General features: G+C 41.9%; 1 long non-coding RNA gene across 1 annotated transcript; it reads right to left on the minus strand.

The window, feature by feature from the left end:
• Positions 1-4,737: 4,737 nt before the first annotated feature.
• On the minus strand, positions 4,738-8,221 carry LOC116703445 (uncharacterized). The gene is made up of 3 exons (XR_004335438.1): positions 8,077-8,221; positions 6,975-6,980; positions 4,738-4,747 (listed from the first exon to the last, which is right to left on the minus strand). It is a non-coding gene; the product is annotated as an uncharacterized LOC116703445 (long non-coding RNA).
• Positions 8,222-10,092: the final 1,871 nt, after the last annotated feature.

Here is a 10,092-nt window from a genome sequence, read left to right on the forward strand (position 1 = left end):
GTTCTTTTTCTTCATCTGAGGAGGAGAGACCAGTATTTCCAAGCCTTGCTTTTAGGAGGGGGATCTGAAGTTTCACTTTGGTTTGCTGCAGTTTGGTCAGCTTGATTTGTTCCTTTGCCAGGGGTATCTGTGCTTCTGCTCTTTGAGTTTTTTTGTTTAAGAAATGATTCACAGGCATCATCATCATCATTATTAGGCAAAGGACGCTTCAAGCCTCTTTTCTAACTTCCTGTGACTGCTGGCTCTACCAGTGAGGATCCAGGTTGTTCATCAATAATAGGGCTGAGATCCAGAATGAATGTTTCCTCTGAATTAGGGGGAAATTTCTCACTTTCCTCTGCAATCATAGGCTCACCATCCCTTACAACACCTTGAATCCTGTGCAGAGCTTTTATAGTTTTCGCCTCCAATAATGTCCAGAACCACATCTGTGTATTCACCTTTCTTAAGGGGTTTGTTGTCTGTTTGGGTATTTTTTTTGCCTTAACAAGGTTGCTGTGGCCCTCAGATTCTTTCATCTAAATTGTACTTGCTCCAAGGTCCTCTTCTGGCCAGACCTCATTGCATTCACATTCTGGGTGATTTCAACCCAAATGTCTTTCATTGTTTTGTTAGTCACCATTCCACCCACAACAGAGCTTCCTACTATTGAGACATAATGGCACTGTCCAGCAGTGCATGGGTTTCTGCAACAATGAAATTAGGTCCTTTTGGGGCCGTGGTTCCACCTCTTCTGTTGTAGTGAACAGAGTATTTATAGGCCTTGGGCATTATTGATTTAATTGAACACAAGCCACAGCATGTCCCCTAATTGGTGGGTGGGTATTTGACAGCCATCTTCTATTCAGCCTGTCTCAGAGGAAATGGCAGGTATTGTCCATCGCTACCAGCATTTTGGTGGAAGAGGTTATCGGCAGCTGTTCTGAATCGGGTGCTTGGTTCTGTTTACCGACGTTTCAGTAAACTGCCGTTAGCGTCCTTAGCACCGGAGTTAAGTGCTGACCGGGCTGGCTGCCAGCTGGCTGGGGGCTGACTCTGGATGTGTCCCCGGGGCTGAAGCCTCCCAGCAGAAGAACCCATGAATCTGGGTTAGTATCAAATCGTGGGTCAAAAATTGTGATACAAACCGAACCCTGGTTTTAGTGTATGGTTACAGCCCTAATGTCCAGATTGCCCAGACCAAGTTCTTCAAGTGGTGAAGTGGCCTGGGTCTGTTCATGAAGCACGTATCCTGAGAGAGAATGCTTTATACAGAGAGCTCCAAACCAACCGACTGGATGGCATACTATTAAGAGACAGTGCCTATCCATCCTACCATTGCTGATGACTCCTTTTCTTGCAGCAACCACACCTGCGCAGGCACACTTCAACACTGCTCATTGCAAAACAAGATGTGCAACTGAGCGTTTAAATGGAGTTTTGAAGAGATGCGTTGCATAGCTTAACTACTTACGAGGGTACATGCAACTTAATACTTGAATGCCATCTCTAGGTCATGGATCATGCCTTTTTAGCACACGACTTCAACTTAACACCTGGCTCCAGTCTATATGCAGAATTCACAGCATGGGTTTTGTTGACAATTTTAATCTATTTTGGGAACATGGCTTGCTATTTGGCAGAGATGGTATTCATCCCAATACACAAGGTAACCAAATGCTCTGTGGGAACTTGCGGCATGCCCTGCAAACAGACTCATGATTGACTGTCTACATCCTGTGGACATGTGCACATGCACACTTCCAGAGACCAGCGCCATCCACAGACCAGCTCCTTCATTCCAGTTAGAAACAGTAACAGACAAACCAAATTAGTGAAGCCACTATGTAACAACTACTCAACTGCAAAGTGCATTTAGTATAAATTCCTTGTCAGTCACAGTCTGTCACAAAAAAATGAGAGAGCTAATAACCTAAACATACTGAAAATAAAAGAAATTTATGTTTTTAACTGAAACCTGGTTGGATAATAATAACAGTGCTACTGAACTCATCAAAAAGCTCCTCCTAACTTCCGCTTCACAAGTGAGACTAGAGTTAATAAGAAAGGAGGTGGAGTCGCCATCTTGTTTAAAAACTCATTTCAATGTACGCAATTATATTATAAACATTTTTGATTTTGAAAACATTGATTTTGCTTGTTTTAAATATGTGGCTCTTCTGCTTAGGTCCTCCCCTCAAGCTATATTTGTTAATATCTGTTAGGGGAGCGGAAGGAGGACCCAAATGCAGAGTAGCAGAGAACTTAAGCAGGGTTTATTTCAAACAAGAGTTCATCCAAGCACAGGGAACAAACAAAATCCAAAAATCCACAATCCAAAAAACGGGGGGGGGGGCGATGGCAAGGCAGGGAAGACTTCACAGGGAAAAACTCACGGAAAAGCGGGAACAGGCAGCAGGCAGCAGGCAGCAGGCACAGTCGGGCAGGAGGGCAGACGAACAGACAAACATTTCACGCAGACTGGCAAAGCTGGCAGGACGATCTGACACAAGACAAGAGGAACAGGGGTTAAATACAAGAGGTAACAAGGTAATGGGGAACAGGTGAGACACCCGGTGGATACATTAGGGCGGGGCAGGACAATCAGACAACAAAGTGAAGTAGACAAGACAAGACAAGACAAGACAGGAAGCTGACTATCAAAAACAGGAAGCAGAACACACAGATACAGGGAAACATAAGACAGGATCCATAACACCAGACTAGGGAGAAAACCGAGACAAAAACACAGGGAAGGCCAAACGGGGAAAACAACCCCCAACAAAAACCCAAACCACAACAAATATCTACAGACAACCTAAATACTGTTCAACCTTCTTCAAAGAATTTGTTCAATTGCTGTCTGTGGTCTGTACTGATTTTGACTGTGGGGTTAGTGCTGGTTATTTGAACATTCATGTTGACAACCCCCAAGACAGAGGGACTAAAGAAATCTGTTGTGTTTTTGAGAACTATGGACTGACTCAACTTGTGACAGAGTCCACACACAATAAAGGGCACACAATGACAATGTCAATTGTAAAATTACAAATGTGGATGGAGAAATGCCACACTTGTAAGATCCAAAAAAAGAGAGTGTCAAAAAGCTGAACGCAGGTGGTGAAAAGATACTCTCCAGGTCCATTATGACACTTCTTCTTATTATTATAATTTGGAACTGAGGAATGCAAGGCGGTCTTTCTTATCTGACATTATTGCCAGAAACAACAATAAGTCACATACTTTGTTTGCTACTGTTGATAGATTAACAAACCCTCCGGTGCTAATAGCATCTGAATTTTTATCCACCAAGGTCTGTAATGAATTTGCCTCCTTCTTCACAGACAAAATCCAGAAAATTAGACAAACAGCTAGTGCCTCCATATCAGGCACAGGACCTGTGTTGTCACAGTGTCCAGGAGAAAAAGGTGCCAATATGAGACAATTTCTTAAGATTATCCACAACAACCTGGAGGAGATTATGAAACAATTAAAAACCTCCTCCGGTTGTCTTGATGTTCTACCAACTGACGTTTTCAAAGGTGTTTTGAGTTGTTTGGCTTCTAAAGATTGTAAACATGTTTCTTCTTTCAGGTATCTTTCTACAGACCCTAAAAACTGCAGTCATCAAACCACTCTTAAAAAAGAACAATCTAAACACATTACTAAAGAGCAACTATAAGCCAATATCATATAAAATCATTGAAAAAGCAGTCTTTCAACAACTCAGCCTTTTGTTGTCAGTAGACAACAGTTTTGATGCTTTCCAGTCTGGTTTCCGCCCATACCACAGCACTGGGCTGGCCTTTCTGGCTCAGTTCTAGACTGGTTTGAATCCTACTTAAAGAATGGAGACTACTTTGTACTTTGGGCAATTATGTATCTGATCATACAAATATCACATGTGAAAACAAAACAAAACTGAGGTGGTAGTTTTTGGAGCAAAGAAAGAACAATTAAAGGTCAGCACTCAGCTTCAAGCAGCAATTTTGAAAACAACAGACAAAGCAAAAGATCTTGGTGTTGTCACTAGACCTCAATTTCAACAGCCACATCAAGACAATTATAAAATCAGCCTATTACCATCTCAAGAATATATCAAGGATTAGGGGACTTATGTCTCAGCAGCAGGAAAAACTTGTCCATGCTTTTATCTTTATTAGACTTGACTATCGTTACGGTGTTCTTACAGGTCTCCCTAAAAAAAATCAATTAGACAGCTCCAGCTGATTCAGAATGCTGCTGCCTGAGTTCTAACTAAGACCAAGCCAGTGGGTCACATTACTCTCCAGTTTTCAAGTCTTTACATTGGCTTCCTGTGGCTCAAAGAATAGACTTCAAAATACTAATATATAAATCCCTTAATGGCTTAGGGCCAATATATATTTCTGATCTGTTATTGGACTATAAACCACCCAGACCTCTCAGGTCATCAGGGACAGGTCTGTTTGGGGGAAGTTCAGTTGCTATGCTCCATATACTGTATTTGGAACAAACGTCCATAAAGCTGCAGGTCAGCCCCTACTCTCAGCTCTTTTAAATTAAGGCTGTTGCCTATTCTTCATTTTTTATGTTGAACTGTTAATGTTATTCTGGTATTTTATATTGTTTAATATTTGTATTCGTCAATATTTGAATTTATTTTTTAAATTCCTATCCTGCTCTTTTCTTTTTAATGTTTAACGTTTTATGTGAAGTACTTTGAGTTGCCCTGTGCGGAAATGTGCTATATAAATAAAGTTGCCTTGCCAGACCTTCCTCCACAGTGCTGTGGAGGAGAGTCTGGCTAGTCCACACAACATTCCCGGATGGGATAAAAATGTGCTCTGGTTTATTGACATTTCTTTAAAATAATCTCAATCGTCTTATGCGATGTAGCCGTCGGACAGAGCAACGAAAACACTGCAAAACAGCCTCGGGAAGGAACTTGTTGTGGTGGAACGTGTGCATTAAAGTTTACTTCACTCATGCAAAAGAAAACTCAGATTGGACAGATAGTCTAGCTAGCTGTCTGGGTTCACCCTGCAGAGATCTCAGGAGCAGTTAAGCACAGTCCTCATAAAATTACCACAGTTTAGAATTCCAACACAAAGTAAGCGGAAGGTGACGGCCAACCCAACATAATTTCTGGCAGCACCTGAACAATCCCGGAAGTGAAACGTTGTTGATATGGACTACAATTCAAAAGACCATTGAACCAAAATGTTGGAATCTCAAGGTGGTTAACACAATGGGAGTTTGTTTTAAACCCTTTCTGATTATCACAGATAAACTGTCATACATCTGATTAGATATCAGCGCAAAACTACAATGATATAAAGAAAATAAGGTTTCAGGTTACAAAAACAAAAACCTATTCTGAATCTAACCCTAAAAACTGCAATTCTTAAGTGAGGTTTTTTGGCCTGGTGATATTCCACCAGGATTGTTAGCTTAGCTGAACCAAGCTGGTCAAACACAGAGAAAAGCCCCCCTCTATACTAATGGGCCGGTTTATGTGATTGCCACATGTAGCCAGCCCACCTGGGAGCCATGCCATCAGCGTGGGATGTCCCGGTTAGGATACTTGTTCAATCACTGCTCTTGGCTGCTGCTCGTGTTGCCATTGGCATTTTGATTGAATGTTTTCTATTCACAAGCAGAGCTCCTATTAATGGCCCTTTTCATGTGACAGTGATCTATATGCAGGTAATTACAAATGGCTATGATGGATAGTGCTGTCCGATTTACCATGATTATCCTGAGATTAAACATGTTTCAAAAATCCTAAATGTCAAAAACTATTATAAGGTCACACAAGGAGTTGGTTGCCCATTTCTTTGGATTTTAATTGATATGAAAATATATGACTGCAGTGCTAACCATGAAGTTTATTAATCTTTCTATTACGTTCTAAACTATGTTCCACATGCCATGCAATCTGGCAGTTTTTACCTTATACGCCATGTGAGCCTTGTTTATGATGATACAATCTCTCAGGATGGCTGTTACACCGCGGAGTGTGATAAAAACACTCATTTGATGTTTAGAAAGGTTTCACAGGCCTGACTGACTGAAGCCTGCCAGAACGGCAATGGATGCTTTACAGATAGATAGATAGATAGATAGATAGATAGATATTGATCCCAAAGAATGGGAAATGATGGTTTTACAGCAGCAAAATCAGTCACACAGCACAGAATATAAATGTAAATGAAATACTAGGATATGATATACATACATAAATATACATGAAATAATAATAAGAATAAAATATAAGAACAACTATTTGAATATATACAGGGTGGGAATACAAAATGTGCAACTGCTTAAATAGTATGCTAAAATGTAAATAAACCAATTGTGCAGGTTGCACTTAGTGCAGTATTGTGGTGTGGCAGTGTCTTATCTAGCACCCAGGGATGACGTGTTAAAGAGTTTTATTGCCTGTGGTAGGAATGATTTCCTGTAGCGGTCCGTGTGACATCGAAGCTGTCGGAGCCGCTTAGAGAAGCTGCTCCTCTTAGCCTCTAGAATCGTGACAAAGCCAGCGAGTCTTCTGTCAGTGTCTGCAGAGGACACAAAATGGAGAAAGTATTGCTGAAAGACTTTTTCTGTTAGTTTTTTTAATTGTCTCGTTGGCATATACCATATACAGAAGTCCCTTTTAAACCCTTGAGAGACATTAATTGTAAGTGTCATCGTGAGTAACAATTTGTTCTAAATCGACCTCTCTTGTTAAATTAAGGTTATGACAAAAATATAAAGAAGAAAAAAATGCTCAAGGTTGTTCTTTAAAAGCTTGGCTGGGCGTGTGCCAGCCAAGCAGGAAGAAGCCAAAGAGTTTCCTGACTTAAGAGGGCATCCGCCAGAAAGACAAGGCCTTAAAGTCTAATTGGTCTGATTAGAGAGAGTCCTAAGCCAGCACTTCTGATTAAGTGGAGTGATGGAGGTGATAAAGGCCGACTGGCATGTGGTGCTGGACCATTAAGTGGGCAAAATGAAGCAAAGTTCACTTCAGGCTGTATGGAGAGCCTGTCTTATATTTCATCCTCCGCGAGCAGTGAGATGGGACCATATCAGTCATCATCTCATGCCAGCGCTGGCTCCATGCATCCTCCTGCGCCAGCCATTCACAGACTGACACATGCTCAAAGTGTGAACAAAAGCAAGGGCAGAGGCAGGAACATTTCTGCCTCAAGAGTTTCACATTTTTCTCCTCAGCCGACGTTTAAGCGCATCATTCTTTTTCATTCTCTAGTGTTTATGCTGCTGGACCCAAAACGCTTTCCTCGCACCTTCTGCAATATGCACAATTCAATATTTGAACTGACTGTAGGCCATATATAAAAAGATTATATTTCATTTTCCTTTGGAGACACACCAACAAGTTAAAATTTGGTTTAAAAACAATAACTGGGGAAAGGAGAAAGCAAAGACACCCTTGCAGCTCTGCAGGGTGTGTGCTATAACTGAGTTTACAAACCAGCGAAAAGAAGTAGCTCTTTTCCTCCAATTCTAGTGACATATGGCTATTTTGTGTTTTTTAGCTTTGACAAAAGTGTGTTGAAAGTTCACTGTGGCGTCTTTAAATAACAGACTTTAGTCTCAACACTAGTGTGAAAAAAATAAGAAGATACTGCATGCACATTGTGAAACAAAGGGACATATTTGCCTGAGCACTGTCAGCCTTGCAGTGTCATTCTGGGACACAGGGCTCGATAAGTAATTAGGTCGTTTGCTCTGGGTAAGGAGGCTACATCATACACGTGGAAAAGAGAATGTTATAAGCTCAGAGATATCATAATTCAAATGTGTACGTGTGTATGGACACGTGAAAATTACATGCTTCAGAACATTAAGTTGATGACATTAAGATGTTAAGATGAACTTTAGGTTAGTCTTGTCACTCGCAGAGCAGAGGCTGGACAAGGGGGGGCAACAACTAACACTCCCAATGGAAACAGGTGGGTGTGGGGGTGGGACTTAAGAAATGCTACATGAGCAGTGGCGGTGTGAGCAGCAAGTGTTTGCAGCAGTGTTACGGCAGAGCAAGTGAATAAGAAGTGGAACAGCAGCACAAGAAGGCAACTCATTGAGCAGAGCGTTGACCGTCACAAAACACATTCTCACTCCCATTGCATCAAAAAGGGACGCTTTGTCAGATGCCTTTGGTGTTTGTTATTGACACAAAAAGTCTCCTTTTGCGTCACATCTTGGTCGGGAATCTTGGCGTAACTTTTAACGCCCTGTGTCGGGATGTACATTTACAACCCGTTCACACTCCAAAAGTGTAAAATACGTTTGGATAGTGGCATTCAGCATCTGATGCAATGAAAAAGGCACCCTTCGGCGTGTGTTTAGAACGTACTGGGAAGAGCAGCATCTAGACTAGGTTTAGCAAGCAGTATATAAGGGGGAAATTGGGTAGCAAGCATAGTGTGTGCAAAGCTTCACTCTTTTGCAGCCTGGATACAATATCTCTGAATGGAACCATAGCGATGACTCTTATCGTGTTCAGACTGAGCATCAGCCCTTCTTCTCTTTTGAACAAACACTGTCCACTAACCACGTGAGGAGGGAGAAGGCTTAACAGATTCCTCTTCTCATAATACACGTCAAGTCCTTCTTGCCTCTCGGTTATTAAAAGTAAATGTTATATTGACATTTCAATCACTCGGCCTTATTGCTTTCTCACTCACAGCAAACGCATGTATCTGAGGACAATTTCTTTGGACTTCTGTTGCAATTACATGCAAAGCCTATGTTGCCAGAGCAAAGGTATCTATAGAGTCTAGTCTTTTAGTAGCTTTACTCTGCTTAATTAGGGATCATGATAACTTATAGAACTCACACTTCAGATTCTCTGGGGACACACACCGTGAGGAAACCTTAACAATGTGGGCAGTGGATTTTCTATTTTTTTTCCCCACCCTCTGCAATGCATATCCAAGTGAAATATGATAGTTAATTGGAAATCTGTGTTGTTTTACCTTTTTAAAAAGCTGCAAGAATATGTGTGTTTACATAGCCCTCAGCGTCTATTCCGTGCTTAATAAACCAGCGGTCCCTTTCAGTCTCTGTGCCCGGTGACAGTTTCCAAAGCAGTGACATTTCTTTCCAAATGGTAATTGATTCAGAGGAAGCTGTTACTATGCAGCTACAATTTAACAACTCTCCCCTTGGGGGAGGAGGAAGGATCAAGCCCTGAAACTGAGAGACACCATTTTTTGTGTGTTTGTGTGTGCTGTTGTTGTTTTCTGTATTTTAGGTAGCCCCCTCCCTTTGAGATGGGAGAAAAGATTAGAAAAAAAAGAGGGGGCTTGTTTTCCACATTTTGATTCCTGGCACGACACACACACACACACACACACACACACACACACACACACACACACACACACACACACACACACACAGCTTGTGCAGTAGGATACTGCTGAGTCCATTATTGATTGGGTGCCACTGACAGAATGGACTTTGTCACAGGCAGCACTCTCCACTCAGGCTGCAGGCTGTGTTTACTGGTGCGTCTTACAGTACCTGCGAAGTCGAGGCGCCAACACCACAACGAAAAACAACAACAACAACATGAGGGAGAGACAGACAAGCAGCAGTAATCCTCCCTAGATACGGTCAGGCCTGCTGAACAGAAATAATAGCATCACATCTAGCGTTCTGACCGCATGCAGGCGCCACAAAAAATTGCCAGAGTTGACACTCATGATAAGCGCTGGTGAGCATTGAAATTATCACACACTTAAAGAGAACAAACAAAGCGATGATTGGCCATATAATGTGACCTCAAGCTCATCAGGGTTCATTGTACGTCCTTAGAGTGCGTTTTCCGTCAACAGCTGCTAACACGGATAAAGGTAATCGCTCACGATGAAAGGCGCTATTAAGAAAACCCACCGAAAACCCAGGCGGAAAAAGAGCAATCGTTGCGCCCCAAGGATTATTCAGTTCATTACAGCCGTCCAAGGCTTCTCTTGAAAACAAACTATCGCCCCGGCATTCAATGTGAAGTTGGGCTGGAGCAGAGGTGAAATGAGTTTAGCACCACAATTTTAGCTAAACAAGACAAATGCACTGTTTTCTAAAGTTTACACCCTTTACTCTAGCCCCCCCCCC

Source organism: Etheostoma spectabile, chromosome 15, assembly GCF_008692095.1.
Source record: "Etheostoma spectabile isolate EspeVRDwgs_2016 chromosome 15, UIUC_Espe_1.0, whole genome shotgun sequence".
NCBI lineage: Eukaryota > Metazoa > Chordata > Actinopteri > Perciformes > Percidae > Etheostoma > Etheostoma spectabile.